The sequence below is a fragment of the Pogoniulus pusillus genome, chromosome 21 (assembly GCF_015220805.1).
Source record: "Pogoniulus pusillus isolate bPogPus1 chromosome 21, bPogPus1.pri, whole genome shotgun sequence".
NCBI lineage: Eukaryota > Metazoa > Chordata > Aves > Piciformes > Lybiidae > Pogoniulus > Pogoniulus pusillus.
Window position 1 is genome coordinate 9,518,672 of NC_087284.1, and position 19,283 is coordinate 9,537,954.

A 19,283-nucleotide genomic window follows, 5' to 3' on the forward strand; every position below is an offset into this window, starting at 1 on the left:
GGTGCTGATGGGTAGGATTTAGTGGTAGACTTGGCAGTGCAGGTCTAACAGTTGGACTCGATAATCTTGGATGACCTTTCTGATCTTAATGATTCTATGATTCTGACTTCAAAGCTCATGGCCTCTTGTTAAGAAATTATATCTAGAGTTCAGAACCTTAAGTGCAAATGTGCAAATTTTAGTCTATCTCTCTGGACCAGGAAAAGAAGTCTTTGACCTGCCTAGGATGAAGCCCATATAGTGTACAGAGCTCAAATACGTGCAGGGAAGACATCAGAACCATTTTGCAGCCTGCACAGAAATAATTTTAAAATACAGATTGCACTGAGTTGGAAAGGACCTTCCAAGGTCATCTTGTCCAACCCAGCTACAGTCAGCATGGACACCTCCAACTAGAAAAAAAGCTGGGGAGAGACCTTTTAGGATATCAGATAGTGACAGGACTAGGGGGAATAGAGCAAAGCTGGGGGTGGGGAGATTCAAACTGAACGTGAGGAGGAAATTCTTCACCATGGGAGTGGTGAGAGCCTGGAATGGGTTGCCCAGGGAGGTGGTTGAGGCCCCATGGCTGGAGGTGTTTAAGGCCAGGCTGGATGAGACTCTGGCCAGTCTGATCTAGAGTAGGGTGTCCCTGCCCATGGCAGGGGGATTGGAACTAGATGATCCTTGTGGTCCCTTCCAACCCTGACTGATTCTCTCATTCTAGATCAGATTGTCCAGAGTCACATGAAGTCTGATTTTGAGTGCCTCCAGGGATGGGCAACCTGTTCCAGTGTTTTACCACCCATAGTCTGGTAAAATAGACAACATAGTAATGAAATCAACAATAGTCATAGTAATAAACAATTTTTTTCCATCTTGCAGACTGGGCAAGGAAGAGTTAAACCAGTTTGTACCAATTATTGACTACAAGATCTGCAAATGATTGCATAAAATTTCCCAAATATGCCTGCAAGCTTCTATTATTGATGCTGTGCCTCGGGACATGCACATATGGATTTAATTGTCTAAAGTGTTTTATTAATTAAATTGCTATGATTTACCTCTCCCGTGTTAGCATTTACAGTTTATGAAACAGCTCATAATTAGGAAATGACTATGTGGATGCTGCTTGTTTACTTTGCTAGCAATACATAATAGTGCCACATTCCTCTTTCCAGCCCGCCCTCCCTGGCTACCTTTTTTCTAGCCCGATTAATAGGCAACCGCTGCTGGTGCGTTAAATTGCTTTTTGGGTATGTGTAGAAGGGAAGATAACTGTGAGGGTTACAGCTATTGCTGAAATCTGCAGCAGCATTCTTCTTCCCAGACGGGAAGCTTTCTCCAGAGTTCACAATTTGATGGACATCTAAGGTCGACCAGCAGACAGAGAAGGGTGATTCTGCCGCTCTGCTCTGCTGAGACCTCATTTGGAGTACTATATTCAGCTATGGGACCCCCAACATATGAGAGACATGGTCTTGCTGGAGTGGGTCCAGAGGGCAGCCAGAAAGATGATCAAAGGACTGGAGCACCTCTCCTACAAAAACAGGCCAAGAGAATCAAGGCTGTTCACAGTGGAGAAGAGAAGGCTCCAGGCAGACCTTTTGGCTGCAGGCAGACCTTATAGCTGCATTTCAATATGTGAAGAGGACCTACAGAAAGGCTGGGGAAGAAATGTCTGAAAGGGCTTCTAGTGATAGAATGAGGATTAATTGTTTGAAACTTGAGCAGGGGAGATTTAGGTTGGGCATTAGGAAGAAGTTCTTTACAATTAAGGTAGTGAAATACTGGAATGGGTTGCCCAGAGATATGGTTGAGGCCCCATCCCTGGAAACACTCAAGATCAGATTTGATGTAGCCCTGGGCAGCTCAGTCTGATTGGACGTATCCCTTCTGATGCTGGGGGGGTTGGACAAAATGACCTTTGGAGGTCCCTTCCAAACAAGATCTGTGAATTTGTGTATTTTGGATCTGTTTCAACAAGAAAAAAATACAGGTGCAGAATACCTGAGAATGCTGACTAAAATACTACTGCTCCCATAGAGGTAGGCTTTCATATGACACAAATATTCCTTATTCCAGGCCAAACATCAATATATGTTCAAATGTCAATATCTTAGGCTGATGCTGGTTTGCTGTTTTAAGTATGCCAGTATTCACAGTTAGGGAAATAGAGACATTTCATAGGAGTCAAGATAATTCCTCCTGCACAAAACCAATCAAAGTGAGAAATGAAAAAGAAAAATGGTTCTTTTTCTGTCATTTCCAAAGTTGCAGTGGACTGAAAATACAGGCATAGCCTAGACTTGACTGTCCTTAGGAAATATAGAAGCATAGAATGGTCTGGGTTGGAAAGGACCTCCAAAGGTCATGTAGTCCAACCCCCTCTGCAGTCAGCAGGGACATCCTCAATTAGAAGATCAGGTTGCCCAGAGTCCTTTTGATCCTCACCTTGAATATCTCCAGGGATGGGCCCCAAACTACCTCCCTGGGCAACTTATCCAGTGTTCTGCTACCCTCATTGTAAAGAACTTGTTCTTAACATCCAGTCTAAATCTGCTCTTCCCTAGTTTGGAGCCATTGCCCCTCAACCTGTCACTAGAGGCCTTTGTAAACAGTCTCTCTCCATCCATCTTGCAGGCTCCCTTCAGGTACTTCCAAGTCATTACTAGGTCTCCCTGGAGCCTGCTCTTCTCCAGGCTGAACAACCCCAGCTCTCTCAGCCTGTCCTTCTCTACTCTGTCCTGTTGAGACCCCATCTTGAATACTGTGTTCAGTTTTGGGCTCCCCAGTTTAAGAAGGACAGGGATCTGTTGGAGAGAGTCCAGTGGAGGGCTATAAGGATGATTAGGGGACTGGAGCACTGCCTTAGGAGAGGCTGAGGGACCTGGGGCTTTTTAGTCTGGAGGAGAGAAGACTGAGAGGGGATTTAATAAATGTCTGTAAATATCTGAGGGCTGGGGGTCAGGAGGGAGGGGGCAGGCTTTGCTCACTTGCTCCCTGGGATAGGACAAGGAGGAATGGATATAAGCTGCAGCACAGGAGGTTCCTCTTCAACACCAGAGGGAAGTTCTTTACTGTAATTATATCAGAGCACTGGAACAGGCTCCCCAGAGAGGCTCTGGAGTCTCCTTCTCTGGAGACTTTCAAGGCCTGTCTGGATGTGTTCCTCTGTGACCTGAGCTAGATTGTATGGTCCTGTGCTGGAAGGGGGTTTAACTGGATCTTTCTGGATCCCTTCCAACCCCTGATATCCTGTGATCCTGTGTCTTTGTAGCAGAGGTGTTTCAACTGCCGGATCATTTTCGTGGCCCTCCTCTGGATCTGCTCCATCAGGTCCATGTCCTGGCTGTATTGAGGGCTAGTGCTGGCTACTATCCTTCTTATGCACTTGTGAGAGTCCTCAGGCCACACTGTCTAACTTGTTAGCTGTTGAGTCTTTTCATCTTTGACGGTTGAGTGACAGGAAGGTGATTTGGAGGAGAAGCCTGATATAAGCCTAAATCTTTGGTGTGGAGCTCAGGAGAGTTTCTCTGCATCCTGTGCTGGATACAGACCATGCTCTGTGCCAGCTCTTAATTTTTGTGCACTCTGATTTTCAGAAGGGGGAAATCTGGGTGAAGTGATTATGCTCCTGTACTCTGCACACTTTGAATACTGGGTTCAGTTAAATTTAGGCCCCTCATTACAAGGATGTTAAAGTGCCAGACCATGTCCAAAGAAGGGCAACAAAGCTGTAAAAGGGTCTAGAGAGCAAGGCTTGTAAGGAGCAGCTGAGGGAACTGAGGTTTAGCCTGGAAAGAAAGGAGGCTGAGGGGAGACCATGTGCTTTACAACTGCCTGAAAGGAGGTTGTAGTGAGGTGGTGGAGGCTGTAGTGAGGTGGGTGTCAACCTCTTCTTCCAAGTAAGAAGCAACAGAACAGGAGGAAATGGCCTCAAGTTGTCTCAGTGGAGGCTTAAGTGAGACATAGGGAAAAAATTCTTCCCTAAAATGGTTGCCAAGCCCTGAAGCAGGCTCCCAGGCAAGTGGTGGAGTCACCATCTCTGGTGGGATTTAAAAAGTGTGTCTATGTGGTGCTGAGGGAAGTGGTTTAGTGGTGACTTAGCAGTGCTGGGTTAACAGTTGGGTTGTCTCTTCCAATCAAAATAATTCTCTGATTCTATGAAGACCAAAGAGTTCTGTCATGTCTCACAAGTCCTTATGCAGCCACTGCTGCCCCTTGTAGGAATCCTCTCCCCATTGACTACATCAGAAGGCTGGAAAGGTATTGTAAATCTCACCTTCCCACTCTTGTAGTGTCAAAATCCCCTTTTTTCCACAGCTGGGAAGCTTTGAGTGGACACTGCCCAAACCTTGATACAGACTAATGCACTAAGTCACCCTCTTTGCCATCATCTGCATGCTTCAGGCATCCCACACCTTCATAAGGTGCTTTCCTTAGGATTCCAACTAAGAGCCTGTAAAGAATTATCTCTGATGCCCTTTTCCTTGTAAGTATTGTAACCTTTACAGGACACAGAAAACCACTTAGTACCAACACGTGGTGTAATATTTGGCTCCATGAGGGCAACAGCAGTAGATGTACTATAATATTGAGTTTGCCTCTTTGTGATAACTCAATGACAACATCTTCAAATCCCTGCCATCATTTTTAGTGTGTGTACAGAGCCTTTCCAGACGGAACACTGAGTTGACAGCCTCTGGATGGTGCAGGGCTCTACTTGATGGCTGTGACTGGCTGCTGTAAGAGCTGAAGTGTGGTCTAAGGCCCAAGACAGCAAGGAGACTGGTTTCTGCTGATCTTTTTAGGTTACGGATAAAGTCCTTCAAGCAAAATTTTCTTCTCTCATCCATAACTCGTGAAAGTGGCCTGTAGAATCCCTGATTTTAAAAGATACTCCTTAAACTGTGTTGCAAGAAACCAGGAGTGTAACTTTCCCTTTTGCCTTTTGACATCTGAAGTACACCCAAAGCTGTGAAGTGCTGCATGTTGCTGTGGCCCTAAGTGTAAAATGACCTCATATGTTTGTGTGCAGGGTTAGATTTTCAGAAATGCTCACTGAACCACAGAGTCATGGAATCATTTTGGTTGGAGGAGACCTTTGAGATCATCAAGTCCAACTGTTAATCCAGCACTGCCAGGCAACTTCCCTCAGCATGACATCTGGCCTAGAAGGACCAAACTAAGTAGCCAGAGCTATGAGAACTCAGATTACATCAATCATATCAGTCCTCTAGTGGTGTTAGGGTAGGGTATGGTGGCTGTGGGTCCATTGTGAAGCTTCTAGTGAACATCACCACATTCATCCATGTTGACTTTGGGCTTTTCCTAAGTCATAAGAAGCAGAAGCTAAGCCTTTCTTGTGAGCCTTCACTTGGAAATTTGGCCCTGTAGGTGCCAAGTAGCCCCACATGTATGCTACATTACTAGTGAGACTGCAGTATGTGTGCAAGCCACACTTGGCACCCATGGAAAGATAAATTGATGTCATTTTCCTTTTCCATTTTATCTCTCCTGACAGTATTAATCGGTCCCAAGTGACATATTTCATGAAGGGCTTTTTGTTTTATTAAGCACTAAGCAAAACCTGTATTTCTCCAGAGCACTCAGGGGCCACTGGTGTGAATTTGTCATTAACATGCTAAAGAGTTCTGCTCCAAGAAGAGTGTGACCTGTTCGTTTGTATGTTAATAGAGCTTGAGTGTGGAGAGATGGGAAGGCAGTCTTCCACTGGGCAGAAGCTGCTCTGGAGAGCAATGCAAAGGGCTCCTCTGAAGAAATAATAATAATAATTGTGGTTATTACTACCTTTCCACTTTTATAATGTCTTTCATTCAAACAACTCCAAGCACCCTGCAAATTTGTTAGGCCTTACAGCAATGCAGGGAACCAGTATCACCTATTGAGCAGGCGTAGGGACTGACCTGGTGTAGGTGGAGAGAGAGATTTGCCATAAGTTTCTGTGGACTCAGGAGGAGTGCTGTGGATAGATGCTGGAGCACTGATTCGTATTCCCCTGCAGCTGGATAAAGGAGTACTTAGGAGACTGAGAACAAAATTTCTCAGTAGTAAAATGTCAGTGTCAGTTATTATTTTTCAATCTGGGTTGCTGAAATCAGTTTCAGTATAAATACAGATGTAAAAGTACCCTGCTTTTCAGTGACAGTGGCCATGCAAAGCTAAAGCTCTTCTTAAATCTAGGCAGCTCACTACAGATGCAGATATCTGGCTGGATTTCCATTATCTGTGATGCTGAACTTCCAACAGCTGGAAGATAATGGAAATTGTGTTCCTCGCCACAAGATCACAGAATCACAGAACTTTAGAAGTTGGAAGGGAGCCCCAGAGATCACTGAGTCCAACTTGCTGCCACAGCAGGATCCCCTAGGGTAGTCAGCACAGGAGCACATCCAGGCAGGTTTTGAAAATCTCCAGAGAAGGAGACTCCACAACCTCTCTGGGCAGCCTGTTCCAGTGCTCTGTCACCCTTGCTGTAAAGAAGTTTCTCCTCATGTTTAGGTGAAACCTTCTATGTTCCATTTTGTAGCCATTGCTGCTTGTCTTATTGCTGCTGATCAGCAAAAAGAGATTGGCCTCATCCACTTGAAACCCACCCCTCAGATATTTTGTAGACACTGATAAGATCTCCTCTCAGTCTTCTCCAAACTAAACAGCCCCATGTTTCTCAGTCTCTCTTTACTCAGGTCCCCCAGCCATCCTCATGGCTCTTTGCCAGACTTTCTCCAGCAGGTCCCTGTCTGTCTTGAACTGTGGAGCCCAAAACTGGACACAGTATTCCAGGTGTGGTCTCAGCGGGGCAGAGTAGAGGGGAAGAAGAACCTCCCTAGATCTGCTGGCCACACTTTTCCTGGTGCACCCCAGATATTTGTGTAGTGGTCCAGGTGCAGCATATCTATGTTAGAGTCACAGAATCATCTCGCAGGGCCATGTTATATTGCACAGACGAGCTGCTGACAGAGATGCTGAGGAGAGGAGCTCCTAATCTAGCACATCTTGAGAGATATCACCTGAGCACAGGGGGACAAAGGTCCATACAAGTGCTGGGAAGTTTGTCTTGCACTAATCCAGGAAACCACATCCTTTTGTGGACACAGATATCCCCATTGTTTGTGCCAGGAACATCTCTTCCAACTAGTTTAGCTGCTCCACAATATAAGTAGATAAGTGCACTCTGACCAGCTCTGTTAAATACTTTTTAAATGCTTTTTGAGAGAGCTTTTTGCAGCCTTTCAGTACTTGAAGGGCACTTACAAGAAAGATGGTGTCAGGCTTTTTAGCAGGGTCTGTTGAGACAGGACAAGTGGTGATGGTTTTAAACCGGAAGAGGGGAGATTTAGACTAGATGTAAGGAAGCAATCTTTTACAGTGAGGGTGGTGAAGTTGGTTGAGATTGTCTGCAGAGGTGGAATATTTTAGGTTTGAAAGGATTTGTAAAGGTCGTCTAATTTCAGCCCCCCTGCAATGGGCAGGGAAATTTCCTTCGATACCAGCTTGCTTAAGGCTTCATCCAACATGGTACTGAACACTTTCAGACTTGGAGCCTCCCCAGCTTCTCTGGGAAACCTGTTCCAGTGCCTCACCATCCTCATGGGGAAGACTTCCTTCCTAATTTCTAATCTCAGTCTAGTTTCTTCTAGTTTGAAGTTGTTCCCTTTCACTTTGTCACTTCATGCCCTTGTAAAAAGTCCAACTCCTGCTCTCCTGTGGCTCTCTTCAAACACTCTAAGACTGCTTTATAGTCTCCTTGGAGTTTTCTCTTTTCCAGGATGAACAACCCCTGCTCTCTCAACCTGTCTTCACAGAAGAGGTTCTCTAGACCTCTGATCACCTTTCTGGCCTTCCCTGTACCCATTCTAACAGTTCCATGTCCTCCTTATGTTGAGGGCTCCAGAGCTGGACACAGCATTGCAGATGGGGTAGTATCAAAACAGGCAACACACTGCTAATGTCAATAACCCAATTGAGAAGTGGCAGATCGGCTACAGAAAAGTCAACATTAGCTCCCAGAAGCACTTATGACCTGCATCCAAAGGGCAACAGTAAGAGAGCTGATAAGAGAATTTGGTAAAAGAATTGATTAGAGTTAGATGAGGGTTACAGTTCACTCTGGAAATCACCTGTCAGGTAGAAGTCAAGGAGATGCCATCTATCTGAAGTCTAGAGATGTATGTTTCTTGTAGGTTGCATCAAACTGTTTCCTTAGTCTTGTGTTTGGTTTTTTTTTTTTCCTGAAAAACATACATTTTTACATTATTTCAGTAGTACCAACTGAAGTAGCCAGGTTTTCACCTTGGTTAAAATGGAAAAAGCCCCTGCCAAATCCCTGCCTGTCATGTGCTCTGGGATCAGAGGGTGATACAAGAGCGCTGTAAGGGGAGGGGAGGGAAAAAACCCAACAAACAGTGAGGAGGAAGAAACAGGGAATGTTTAACATTCAGAATTTGTCCACAGCTGATAATTTATTGGAACTCATCTGTAACAAGGCCTGGCACTGATTTATAAGTTGATTTGAAAAATAAATAAAAGTGATAGAAACCTGCATTCGGTTTTAATGATAGACTGTTGCAGCGTGAAAAGTAAGGATATGAAACATTGCAAGGAAATTAGATATTATGCCCTGAAGACAACTGCAGCTACCAGCCCATTAATTGTTAGATATTTATTATTAAAAATTTCTTTTCATGAGTGACTGCAGAATATTTGCACTCTTCAAGTTGTTGAGTTCTGACATGAATGAGGTGTATGGAGCTCATTTTTCCTTCCCTCTGTGTATGTTTGTGGAGCTAAGGTAGCTGACCCAAAAAAGTGATGAATCTTTCCTGCACAAACACAAAGTGCTGCCTCTGGATTGCTACAGAAGAGAATAATGAATGTTGGGAGGTTTGTTCCTGTGCTGAATTTCAATAGCAAGGAGCCTGGCAGTGCTTGGAAGGTTCTCTACAGGCTGAATGTGATGCTGGGGGATATGGTTTAATGGTGACCTGGCAGTGTGGGGTTGACAGTTGGACTGGATCTTAAAGGTCCCTTCCAAGCCAAACCATTCCATCCCATCTCCAAAGAGCTCAGACAATTTTCACAGATGGCATATCCTGTGTGCTCCCAGAGCTCAATCAAGAGCTGCAGAAAGGATGCAAGTAAGCAGCAAAAGCCAGCAGTGGATATTTGACAAACAAAAAAAGGCAGCATGAAAAGTGTCATTCAAAGAAGTGCTCTTGGCAATCTGAGGCACTGTATCGTGCCTTAAAAGCACCGAGGAGATTCAATCCATTCTGAAACAAAATCAAAGAAAGGAGCAACTGAGAGTGCTGGGGCTGGTTAGTTTGAAAAAGAGGAGGCTGAGGGGAGATCTCATTGCCATCTACAGCTACCTGAAAGGATGTTGTGGAGAGCTTGGTGCTGGTTGCTTCTCACAGGTAAATAGTGATAGAACAAGAGAGAATGCCTTCAAGCTGCCCAGCTGGTGGGTTTAGACTGGATATTAGGAAACATTTTTTTCACAGCAAGAGTGGTCAGGCATTGGAATGTGCTGCCCAGGAAAGTGGTTGTGTCACTAACCCTGGATATGTTTAAAAGTTGTTTGGATGTTGGTGCTTGGGAATATGGTCTAGGGTGCAGCTTGTACAGTAGGGTTGTCTGTTCAACTTGGTGATCCTGAGGGTCTTTTCCAACCTGAATATTTCTGTGAAAGACAAAACCATCTAATGCATCCTCCTAAATTTTCATCCTCAGCTTACACAACAGCCAGCTTTGCTGATCCTTTGAGTAAACAATGTCTGATGGAAAGAGCATGCAGAGGACTGAGGCACAGCACAAGAAGGTGTGTGTCTGCACACCATCTGCTGCATGGACCTGCTTGGTGAGTGTGAGTGCTGAGCTAACTGGAGAAATACAGTAGGCTTTTTATTTTCATAGCACTTTGGGGATAACTAATCACAGAATGGTGGGGGTAGAGAGAACTGCTGGAGATCATCTAGTCCAATCCCCCTGCTAAGAGCAGGTCATCCAGAGCAGGTTGCCTAGGTTCACAAAGTCCAGGTGGATTTGGAATCTCTCCAGAGGGGACTCCACAACCTGTCTGGGTAGCCTGGTCCAGTGCTCTGTCACCTTAGAATCATGGAATGGTTTAGATTGGAAGGAACCTCAAAGATCATCTAGTTCCAACTCCCCGCCATGGGCAGGGACACCTCACATTAGAACAAGTTGCCCAAGGCCTCATTTAACCTAGACTTGTACACCTCCAGGGAGGGAGCAGCCACAGCTTCCCTGGGCAACCTGTGCCAGTGTTTCACCACCCTCACTGTAAAGAACTTCTTCCTAACATCTAGTCTAAAATTCCCCTCTGCCAGTTTAAACCCATTACTCCTTGTCCTGTCATTACAAGACCTTGTAAATAGTCCACAGCCCTCCTGTAGGCCCCCTTCAGATACTGGAAGGCCACTACAAGGTCTCCTAGAAGCCTTCTCTTCTCCAGGCTGAAGAGCCCCAACTCTCACAGCCTGTCCTCATAGCAGAGCTGCTCCAGCCCCCTGATTGTCTTTGTGGCCCTTCTCTGGGCTTCCTTCTTATGTTGGGGGCTCCAGAACTGCACACAGGACTCCAGGTGGGGTCTGACAAGAGCAGAGTAAGTGGGGAGAATCACCTCCCTTGCCCTGCTGGCCACACTGCTCTTGATGCAGCCCTTCACAGGAAAGATTATCCTTAAGGAAAGTGGGAGAGAGGGAGAAGCCTGGGGTTTTATTGGATGGTCATTTTTATTTTCAGTAGTATCTGCAGCTAGAAGGCATTGCACAAATACATGAAGAGAAACAGTCCCTGTCCCAGTCAGCCTATGAGTGGCTCAGATTTTGCTAGGAATTATTAATATCAGTTATAACAATGTAGTATGCTAATAATGTGGCTACAGAGGAGGAAGAGCAGATTTGAAGCCCTTGCTACTTAGATCATCTGAAGCAAACATTAATGGTTGGCTTGCACGGTGCTCAAATCCTAAGAGGTAACTCCTGAGCCTATTATAGGCAAAACTATACAGGCATCCACGGTCCTCTTCTCCCTTTCACTTATGCAGGGCAGCTTATCCCTATTTCTCTATCCTCATTTCACTTGGAAATCTCTATTTCTAAGGCCACATGCACTATACAAACAAGGTTTCCAAAAGCAGGGTTGTGTTCAGCTCACAGTAAAAGGTATTTGTGACTTCATTTGTCCTTGGAATGTGAGCATTTCTTTCTCCATAATGAAGTATAACTCCCTCTACATTCCTCTTCTTTCCTTGCAAGTATCTCCTTGGTTCCTTTAACGAAGATAAAATCTGAGGGAGGCCACTAACTTCCTTTTTCAGAGCGCAGACGTGAGGAAGAGGAACATTTTATGCAGTGCAAAGACAGGCAGCTATTAAAGAAGATTCACAGTTATAGGCAAATATGTTAATGGTGGGGTTAGCTCTTGAAATGAGAATTTATGACATGCCTTAACCTAATCCCTCATTAAGATAATTTATTCCCACCCTCAAGGTCTCACATCATAGCTAGCACAAGGCAAATAATTAGTAACAAACAATTCATTTGATCAATTCCAGCTCCTCTTTTTTTAATGAATTGTCAGCCAATGTAGCACAATTTCCTCCAATATATTTATAATTCAACATTTTTTTGCCAGTTTTTGTGATGAATTTGTAGCCTGTTTATCCAGGAGGAGCTCGGGGGCTCAGTGGGAGCTAGTCAAGGCATTTTGAGTGGATGCAGAAGTCATGTGGCATTGTGTGCTCTATTTGGAAAACAGAATGTGTAGATCAATTTTACTTTGTGAATACTCAGACTTGAACATTACTCAGATTTGGACATTATTTCCCCCAAACTGGGTACATAAACATTAAAATCCATTCCTCAGAGTCACAGAATCCCAGTGTGGTGGGGGCTGGAAGGGACCTCTGGAGATCATCTAGTCCAACCCTTTGCTAAAGCTTGCAGAGCAAGTTAACCAGGATTGTGTCCCAGCAGGTTTGGAATCTGTCCAGAGAAGGAGACTCCACAACCTCTCTGGGCAGCCTGTTCCAGTGCTCTGGCACTCTCACAGGAAATATTTCTTTCCTCATGTTTACGTGGAACCTCCTGGGTTGGAGTTTGTGCCTGCTGCCCCTTGTCCTGTTGCTGGGAACCACTGAAAAGTGTCTTGCCCCATCTTCTTGCTCATTGCCCTCCAGACACTGATAAGCACAATCTTCTCCAGGCCTCGTAGCTGAGGATAGGAGTTCTTTGCTTTGGGGTCATGTTACCCAACAGACTCACAGCTTCCTTTGTAGCCACAAGGAAAAGGGACCTACTTCTACCTTTGTGCTGAGAGCATCCTCGCATAGAGCAGGCTGCAATTAAGGTGTGCTAATTAAAGCAGCCTTCAGAAGTTACTGCATCAAAAGCATTTCTTGATGAAGTATCCCAACACTTGCTGAAGAACTGACTAAGCTCTTTGCTCAGCCGCCCTTCTGCCTGCTGTGGAGAAACCTGTGGGAGTCTGCTTAGTAAATGTGGCATCCAGAGGCCTGAAAGGCTATGAAATGAATTGGGGTCTCTGACACAGCCCTATCTGGGCCACCACAGCAGCCCTGGAAGGTATTTTCAAACTACATTTTTCATGTTATATCAGCCAAAATGAGAGCAGTTATCAAGCTAATGAAATTCTTACGTCTCTGTCAGCTGATGGGAATAAAGCCATGGCAATGACAACTCCTAAGGCAGCAGCATAAAGCCACCAACCAGAAGTGCAACCTGTAGAACAAAGCAGGAGAAATCCCTTGGGATTCTCTGCACTTGGGGAACAGCAGAGAATGATACAGAGCTGATGACTGACTCCATGCCCTCATCCAGATCATCTATGAAGATGTTAAAGAGGATGGGGCCCAGCACTGATCCCTGAGGGACACCACTAGTGACTGGTCTCTACAACTTCTCTGGGCAATCTGCTGCAGTGCCTTGCCACCCTCACAAGGAAGGTTCTGATGCTACATGTGTATTGAAGGTGGGAGGGCTGCATCTCTCTGTTCAGTCCCAGGTATGCTCTGGATGGCTGCAAACTGTAACAGTTCAGGTCACAGGCACATGGATGTTACCTGTGATCTTACACTGTCAGCTGCTCCACAGGTACAACCTTTGTGCTCAGTATATGTAAAACAATTCAAGTTTTGTTTTTTTTCAGTGACAACTGTGCCTACACAGGCAGCTTCTACTGAACTTACTGTGTGGCAGCTTTCTGAGTCTGAGAAATATGTGAACACAAAGCTTTAGGTGTCAATCAGCCATTTAAAGGAGCAAAATGTTTACTTATTTGGGGGGGGGGGCTTTATTTTTTTCAACAACTCAAGACCTTTTTTCATGAATAAACAGCACATACATCCTTAACTCAGAAGGATAATGAAACAATATCCTATGAACACTCTAGAAGGTCACAGCCACCCTGGTAAAAGGAATGCAAAATGACAGAGAAATTATTTTGTTCAGTCTAAAACCAGTAACCAGGACACCAAGTTTTTAACTGGTAGTGTCCAGTTTGATTACAAGAGTGAAAAAAACAGAAACAGTGAAGGCAGAGGAGCAAATACAGAGACAGAACCACGAGCAATGGGTTGCCCCTCTGACTAAAAGGGCCTGCTCTAGCTCCTCCATCTGTGTCTTCTTTGTAGTGAGGTTGCCAAAACTGAACCCAAGATTTGAGGTCTGGCCTTACCAGTGCTGAGTACAGGGGGTAATCCTTGCCTTACTCCAGCTGGCAACTCTGTTCCTGTTGCAGGCCAGGATGCTATTGGCCTTCTTAGACTCCTGGACACATGCTGACTCAGCTTCCACCAGCTCTTGACCAGCACCCCCATATCCTCTGCTGTGGGGCAGCTTTCCAGCCACTCTTGGGGTTGTTGTGACCCAAGTGCAGGAGCTGGCAGTTAAGAGAAGGAACAGATTATACTGAGTCTGTCTTACAAAGCAAAATTTATCAAGTCTAAGATAGTCAGTTCAAGCTGTCTTTACCTATGCACCTGGGGATCATAGAATCATAGAATCATAGAATCAGACAGGTTGGAAGAGACCTCCAAGATCATCCAGTCCAACCTATCACCCAGCCCTATCCAATCAACTAGACCATGGCACTCAAGTTTCAGGCAGTAACTGCTTTCTTTCCTGTCAAGCATGATTGCTAATCCCAGGCTGCTTTAATCCCAGGCAAAATGGGGTTTGCAAACCAAGTTTGCACAGCCAGGCTTGACTCATTTGTTAAGGATAACGAGTCCAGGGAAATCAAGTGTAGCTCACACTAAGAGTAGATACTTTTAAATCTGTTGCTACCTAGGTAGTGATGTAGAATTTGAGGTTTTTTTGCTAAAACCAAGGGTGGTGATACGACCTAACATCCAGAACACAGTCTTCATTTGAAGAGGCCAAGCACTCAGGTTTTACTAACTGCTGCACTGCACAGGGTGGTGTAAACCAGAGATAGAATGGTACTAGCTGTTAGCTTGAACTGCTTCTTAAAGGCAATTTTTATTTTATTCCTCACTAAAATGATTTTCCAGTACCAAAATTTGGATAGTACACAAAATAAATAATCCCACCTTTGGGCTAGAGCAACAAAAGACTAAAGGGATGTTAAAGCCTAAAGAGATTAAATTCTGCTTAGTCACTGCCTGAAGCTTGTATGAACTCCACTTTATGCACAAAAACCTTTCAAGGACCTCAAATCCTCTTTGTGGACACAGAATCACAGAATTGTCCATTCCAACCCCCACTACAGCAAGCAGGGACATCAACTGGATCAGGTTGCTCAAAGCCCCCTCCAAGCTGACCTGGAATATTTCCAGGGATGGGGCATCTACCACCTCTCTGGGCAACAGGGGCCAGCATCTCACGACATTCAGCATAAACAATTTCTTTCTTTGATCTAGTTTAGATCTCCCCTCTTTTAGTTGAAAACCATCATCACTCTTTGTCTTGTCCCAACAGAGGCTGCTAAAAAGTCTGTCCCCATCTTTCTTATAGGCCCCCCTTAAGTACTGAAGGGCTGTAATAATGTCTTCCTGGTGCTGTCTCTTCTCTAGTTTGAACAGCCCCAGTTCTTAGAGCTCTTCTTCCTAGGAGAGATGCTCCAGGCCCTTTGCCATCTTTGTGTCCCTTTGCTGGGCTCCCTCCTGTAGCTCCATATCTCTCTCATCCTGAGGAGCCCAGAACTAAACAAGGCACTACTAGTGTAATGAAAATCCCAAGGTAAAACTTTACACTTAAAATAAATGAAGAGAAGAAGCATAAAACTGAGAAAGTGAACAAAGAAATGACTATTGAGCTACCCAAAAGTGTAGAGAAGCAATACACGAGTCTCATATCTCAAGGAAAAACAGCAGGAATTGGGCCAGGGATGGAAAAGAAGAATGAAGTTAGTATTGTAAACTGAGTGCTTGTGCAGGAATGTTCTTTATTGCGTCACTGGTTTTGCTTCTCTACAAGTGAATGGCAAAGATACAGATGCAGCACTACACCATTATGCACAGTTCCTCATGTCTTCACTCCTCAGAGTTTCCAGTGGCAGCAGCTTTTGACCAGTTGCAATGTGAGCTTCAGTTTGGACCAGTCCCCTGCAAGTGAAGGCCATTATGGGCCTCCTATCATTGCTGCTCTCCCTGGCTTCTTTCCACAGCAGCGCTCACAGAGAACAGAACAGATGTAGGCAGCGCGCGCACACAAAGACGCGTCACACAAAACACAGGAAGCCCGTTTGATGCCTGTCTTAATGCCACTTTAAATTATGCTAGGATAAAACACAAAACATTTAATTACAATTTAACATCTCTAATACTGGGGTAAAAAAAAAAGAGAGCTTACATTGGTATCGCTTTGTTTCAGGTACAGAAAGGCTGTGTTGGACTTGGGGCACAGAATAACTAAGACCACTAACATCTTCTCCTTGCTTATCAGACTTACTAAGACAACTTTGGCAAAGTTACCATCTCTGCTTCATCAGTGAAATGGAGACAGGATTTTTTCTGCCTCATAGGCAAGGCTGAAATTAATCTCTGTGAGCTGCCTGGTCAGGAATTTTATATTAAATATTAAAATTAATATAAGGATTTTAGAATAGGTGAAATGTAAAAGGAAAAAAAAAACCCTTCCACTAACAAATTCAGAGCTATTACCTTAACCATATATAAAATCCCTCCAGGAAAAAAAAAAAAAAGATATGAACCTATTTAATTATTTCTCTTAACTTGTGAAGTTTACTTATAATTTCCTGCCCTTTAGAGCATCCACACAGCTCAATACCTCTTTTTCAGAACAAGACATAACACAGAAAGTTTCTGCAACTGAACAAGAAGTGGTCAAACATGAGAGAATGCCTTGTCTGTGCCTGGCAGCATGGGAAGCAGAAAGAAGAGAAATGATTAAGACAAACCAGGTTAGTAAGGAAGGCACTTATTAAAGAAAAAAAAGAGCACTTGCAATAATTTATTTCCTCTTCCTTTAGTTCTCAGAGGCAAAAAAAGAGAGAAGAGAGATTTTCTTGGAAAATGGAATGAGGTCAAGGAGTTAACTCATACATGCACTTATCAAGACCTTGCCAAAAATAATGGAAAGTATAAAAGGGAAGATTTTTTTTTTTCCTGTGGAGAAAAAAGGGTTTAAAAGAATCACTCAGTCACAAGCAGAGGCTAAGGAATGTGACCAATCTGAAACAATAAGATGTGAGCCCTTATATGCAGGAATAGAAACATACAACAATCCACAGTGTATCAAGAGTACATTAAAAAGGAGTTGGCATCCAAAAGTAGACAAATAAGGAATCAAGGAAGGTAAGTAGGAATAATGTATGTCTGCTCAGCTCTGGTAAGGCCACACCTTGAGTACTGTGGTCAGTTTTGGGCACCTTACTAGAAGACACTGAAGTGCTGAAGTGGGTCCAGAGGAGGGCAGTGAAGCTGGTGAAGGATCTGGAGAACAGGTCTTCTGAGGATGGGCTGAGTGAACTAAGGTTGTTTAGCCTGCAGAAAAGGAGGCTGAGGGGAGGCCTCCCTGTTCATTACAACTCCCTGAAAGGAAGTTGGAGTGAGATGGGTGTTGGTCTCCTCTCCCTAGTAATAAGTGATAGGATATGGGAAATTTGTCTCTTGTTGCACCAGCAGAGGTTTATGTTGGACATCAGAAGAAACTGAATGGGTTATCAAACACTGGAAGAGGCTTCCTGGGGAGGTGGTTGAATCTGCATCCCTGGAGGTGTTTAAAAGATACAGAGATGTGGTGTTGAGGGACATGGTTTAGTACCAGATAATGGTTGCACTTGATGACCTTTTCCAACTGAAACAATTCTATGATTCTAAGATTAAAATGTTTTCTAAATTCAAAGCCTGTGAGTGGTAAAACCAGATGAAGGCAAGCAATAAGGAAACAATGTAGGTGTGGGAAGGCCAGAGCATCAGTTCTTCTGCACTTGCATTCAAGGTACCCAACCAATTAGCAGGCTGATGGAACTGACACACTGAAACACTGAAGAAATCTACTGCACAGCCAATTGCTTCAGCATTCCAGTGTGCCAAAGAAATGCAAAAATGTGACGTGAAAGGAACTCTAAATGCACACTAACTGAGGAAAGCAGAGCTCCATAGGTTCTCCAAAGGATGAAAATACAGAGGGTAACACAGAGGTAGGTCACTGGCACCAATGGAGACCTTGAGCAGCCTTAAATTTTAGTGTGAACTTCATTCCCATTATAACTCACTTGTATCTTAGTTTTCTGTTGAGGAAGTTGTATAGCACAAGGATAAGAAGCAACTAATTGATGTTGTGTTGAGATAATCAATTTATAGTGACAGAATGAATGCTGTGTCTGTAGTTTTGTGATGCTTAGTGTTGAACCCAGGAGGTGAGCAGTATAAAATGCAATGGCTATTACAATCAGCCTACACAGCAGCAGCAGGAAGGGTTAACAGCCTCATATAAGTGCTCTTATAGGTGAAATAAAGAATTTAGTCACTTTGTGGCCAAGCCCCTGTTCATATTTCTCAGACAACATAAACCCAGTGCACATATACAGTACAGAAGAGCCTGTATCAATACTTTTTGTAAGAACACTTGGAGGTTTGTTACTGTTACCTCCAGAATTTTGCTTTTTATTCTGTGCTAATTTGCCATATGTTAGTCTGTCATATTCTATACTCATACTGCCTGTAGAGAATCAGTATAGTGAGTAAGCATACAAAGGTTTTGTTAGTTTTAGGCCTAGAGATTACACTCCAGGATTCTGTTCAGAGAATTCAGTGCAGAATTGCAAGTGGAATTTCAGAAATAGTTTTTTCTAGACATGAGACTGTGGGTGAAAATATAAGAGGTCTTCAGGAAGAGAGATCTTGCCAATAGACAATGATTTGGAAAGAAAAGTGGGTAGTTAAGGAATCTGGTACCCACAGGGTCTCTGTTTAGTTGCCAAATTTGGAACTTCTCATGGATGAAGCAGTCGTGCAAAGAGGAACAATGTTTTGTGGCTGAAATGGTAACAATCACTTTGGAAGATTGTACCTGGTGTTGCCTTGTAGGTGATTCTGAGGAAGTGACCCAAACCACACAGAGCAGTTCAACGATTTTCACTGAAATTAAGGTTTTCTTAATGCCTCAATGTACCATGAAACCGTGCAGAATATGACAGGTAGCGAGTCATGAACTACTGTCTCTTGTATGTGCATCTTACATGTTGTTGAGGGCTAGACTTAACTATGAAAACAAAAATCAGGCCCTTAAATTTATGCTATTAACACTAAACCTGTGTTTGTGTATAAAAATACCTCATTGCTGTCTACAGCTACCTGAAAGGATGTTGGGGAGAGTTTGGTGCTGGTCTCTTCTCACAGGTAATTAGTGCTAGAACAAGAGGGAATGGCTTCAAGCTGCCACTGGGTAGGTTTAGACTGGATATTAGGGATTTTTTTTTTCATAGCAAGAGTGGTCAGGCATTGGAATGTGCTGCCCAGGGAGATGGTGGAGTCCCCAACCAGTCATTCAACTGCAGTGCTTGGGGATATGGTTCAGGGTGAGCCTTATAGAGTAGGGTTAGTGGTTGGACTTGGTGATTCTGAGGGTCTTTCCCAACCTGAATGTTTCTGTGATTCTGCCATCTGTAAGCCCTGCTAAACTTCACTGAACTTCAGGAAGCCAAATTATGTGACAGCTACTCTACAATCATAGTAAATATAATTCATTTGACATCTGTGTTATGTAAAGAAATGAGAAGTTGCTTCCAAAGCTTCTGATTAGAATTCA

General features: G+C 43.9%; 1 long non-coding RNA gene across 1 annotated transcript in view; it reads left to right on the top strand.

Annotated features, from left to right (window-relative positions):
• The first annotated feature begins 9,343 nt into the window (after positions 1–9,343).
• Positions 9,344–19,283, top strand: part of LOC135184792 (uncharacterized) — a 30,133-nt gene continuing 20,193 nt past the window's right edge. The window contains exons 1-2 of the long non-coding RNA XR_010306178.1: positions 9,344–9,419; positions 9,736–9,862. This is a non-coding gene — a long non-coding RNA (uncharacterized LOC135184792). The remainder of the gene's footprint in view (positions 9,420–9,735; positions 9,863–19,283) is intronic.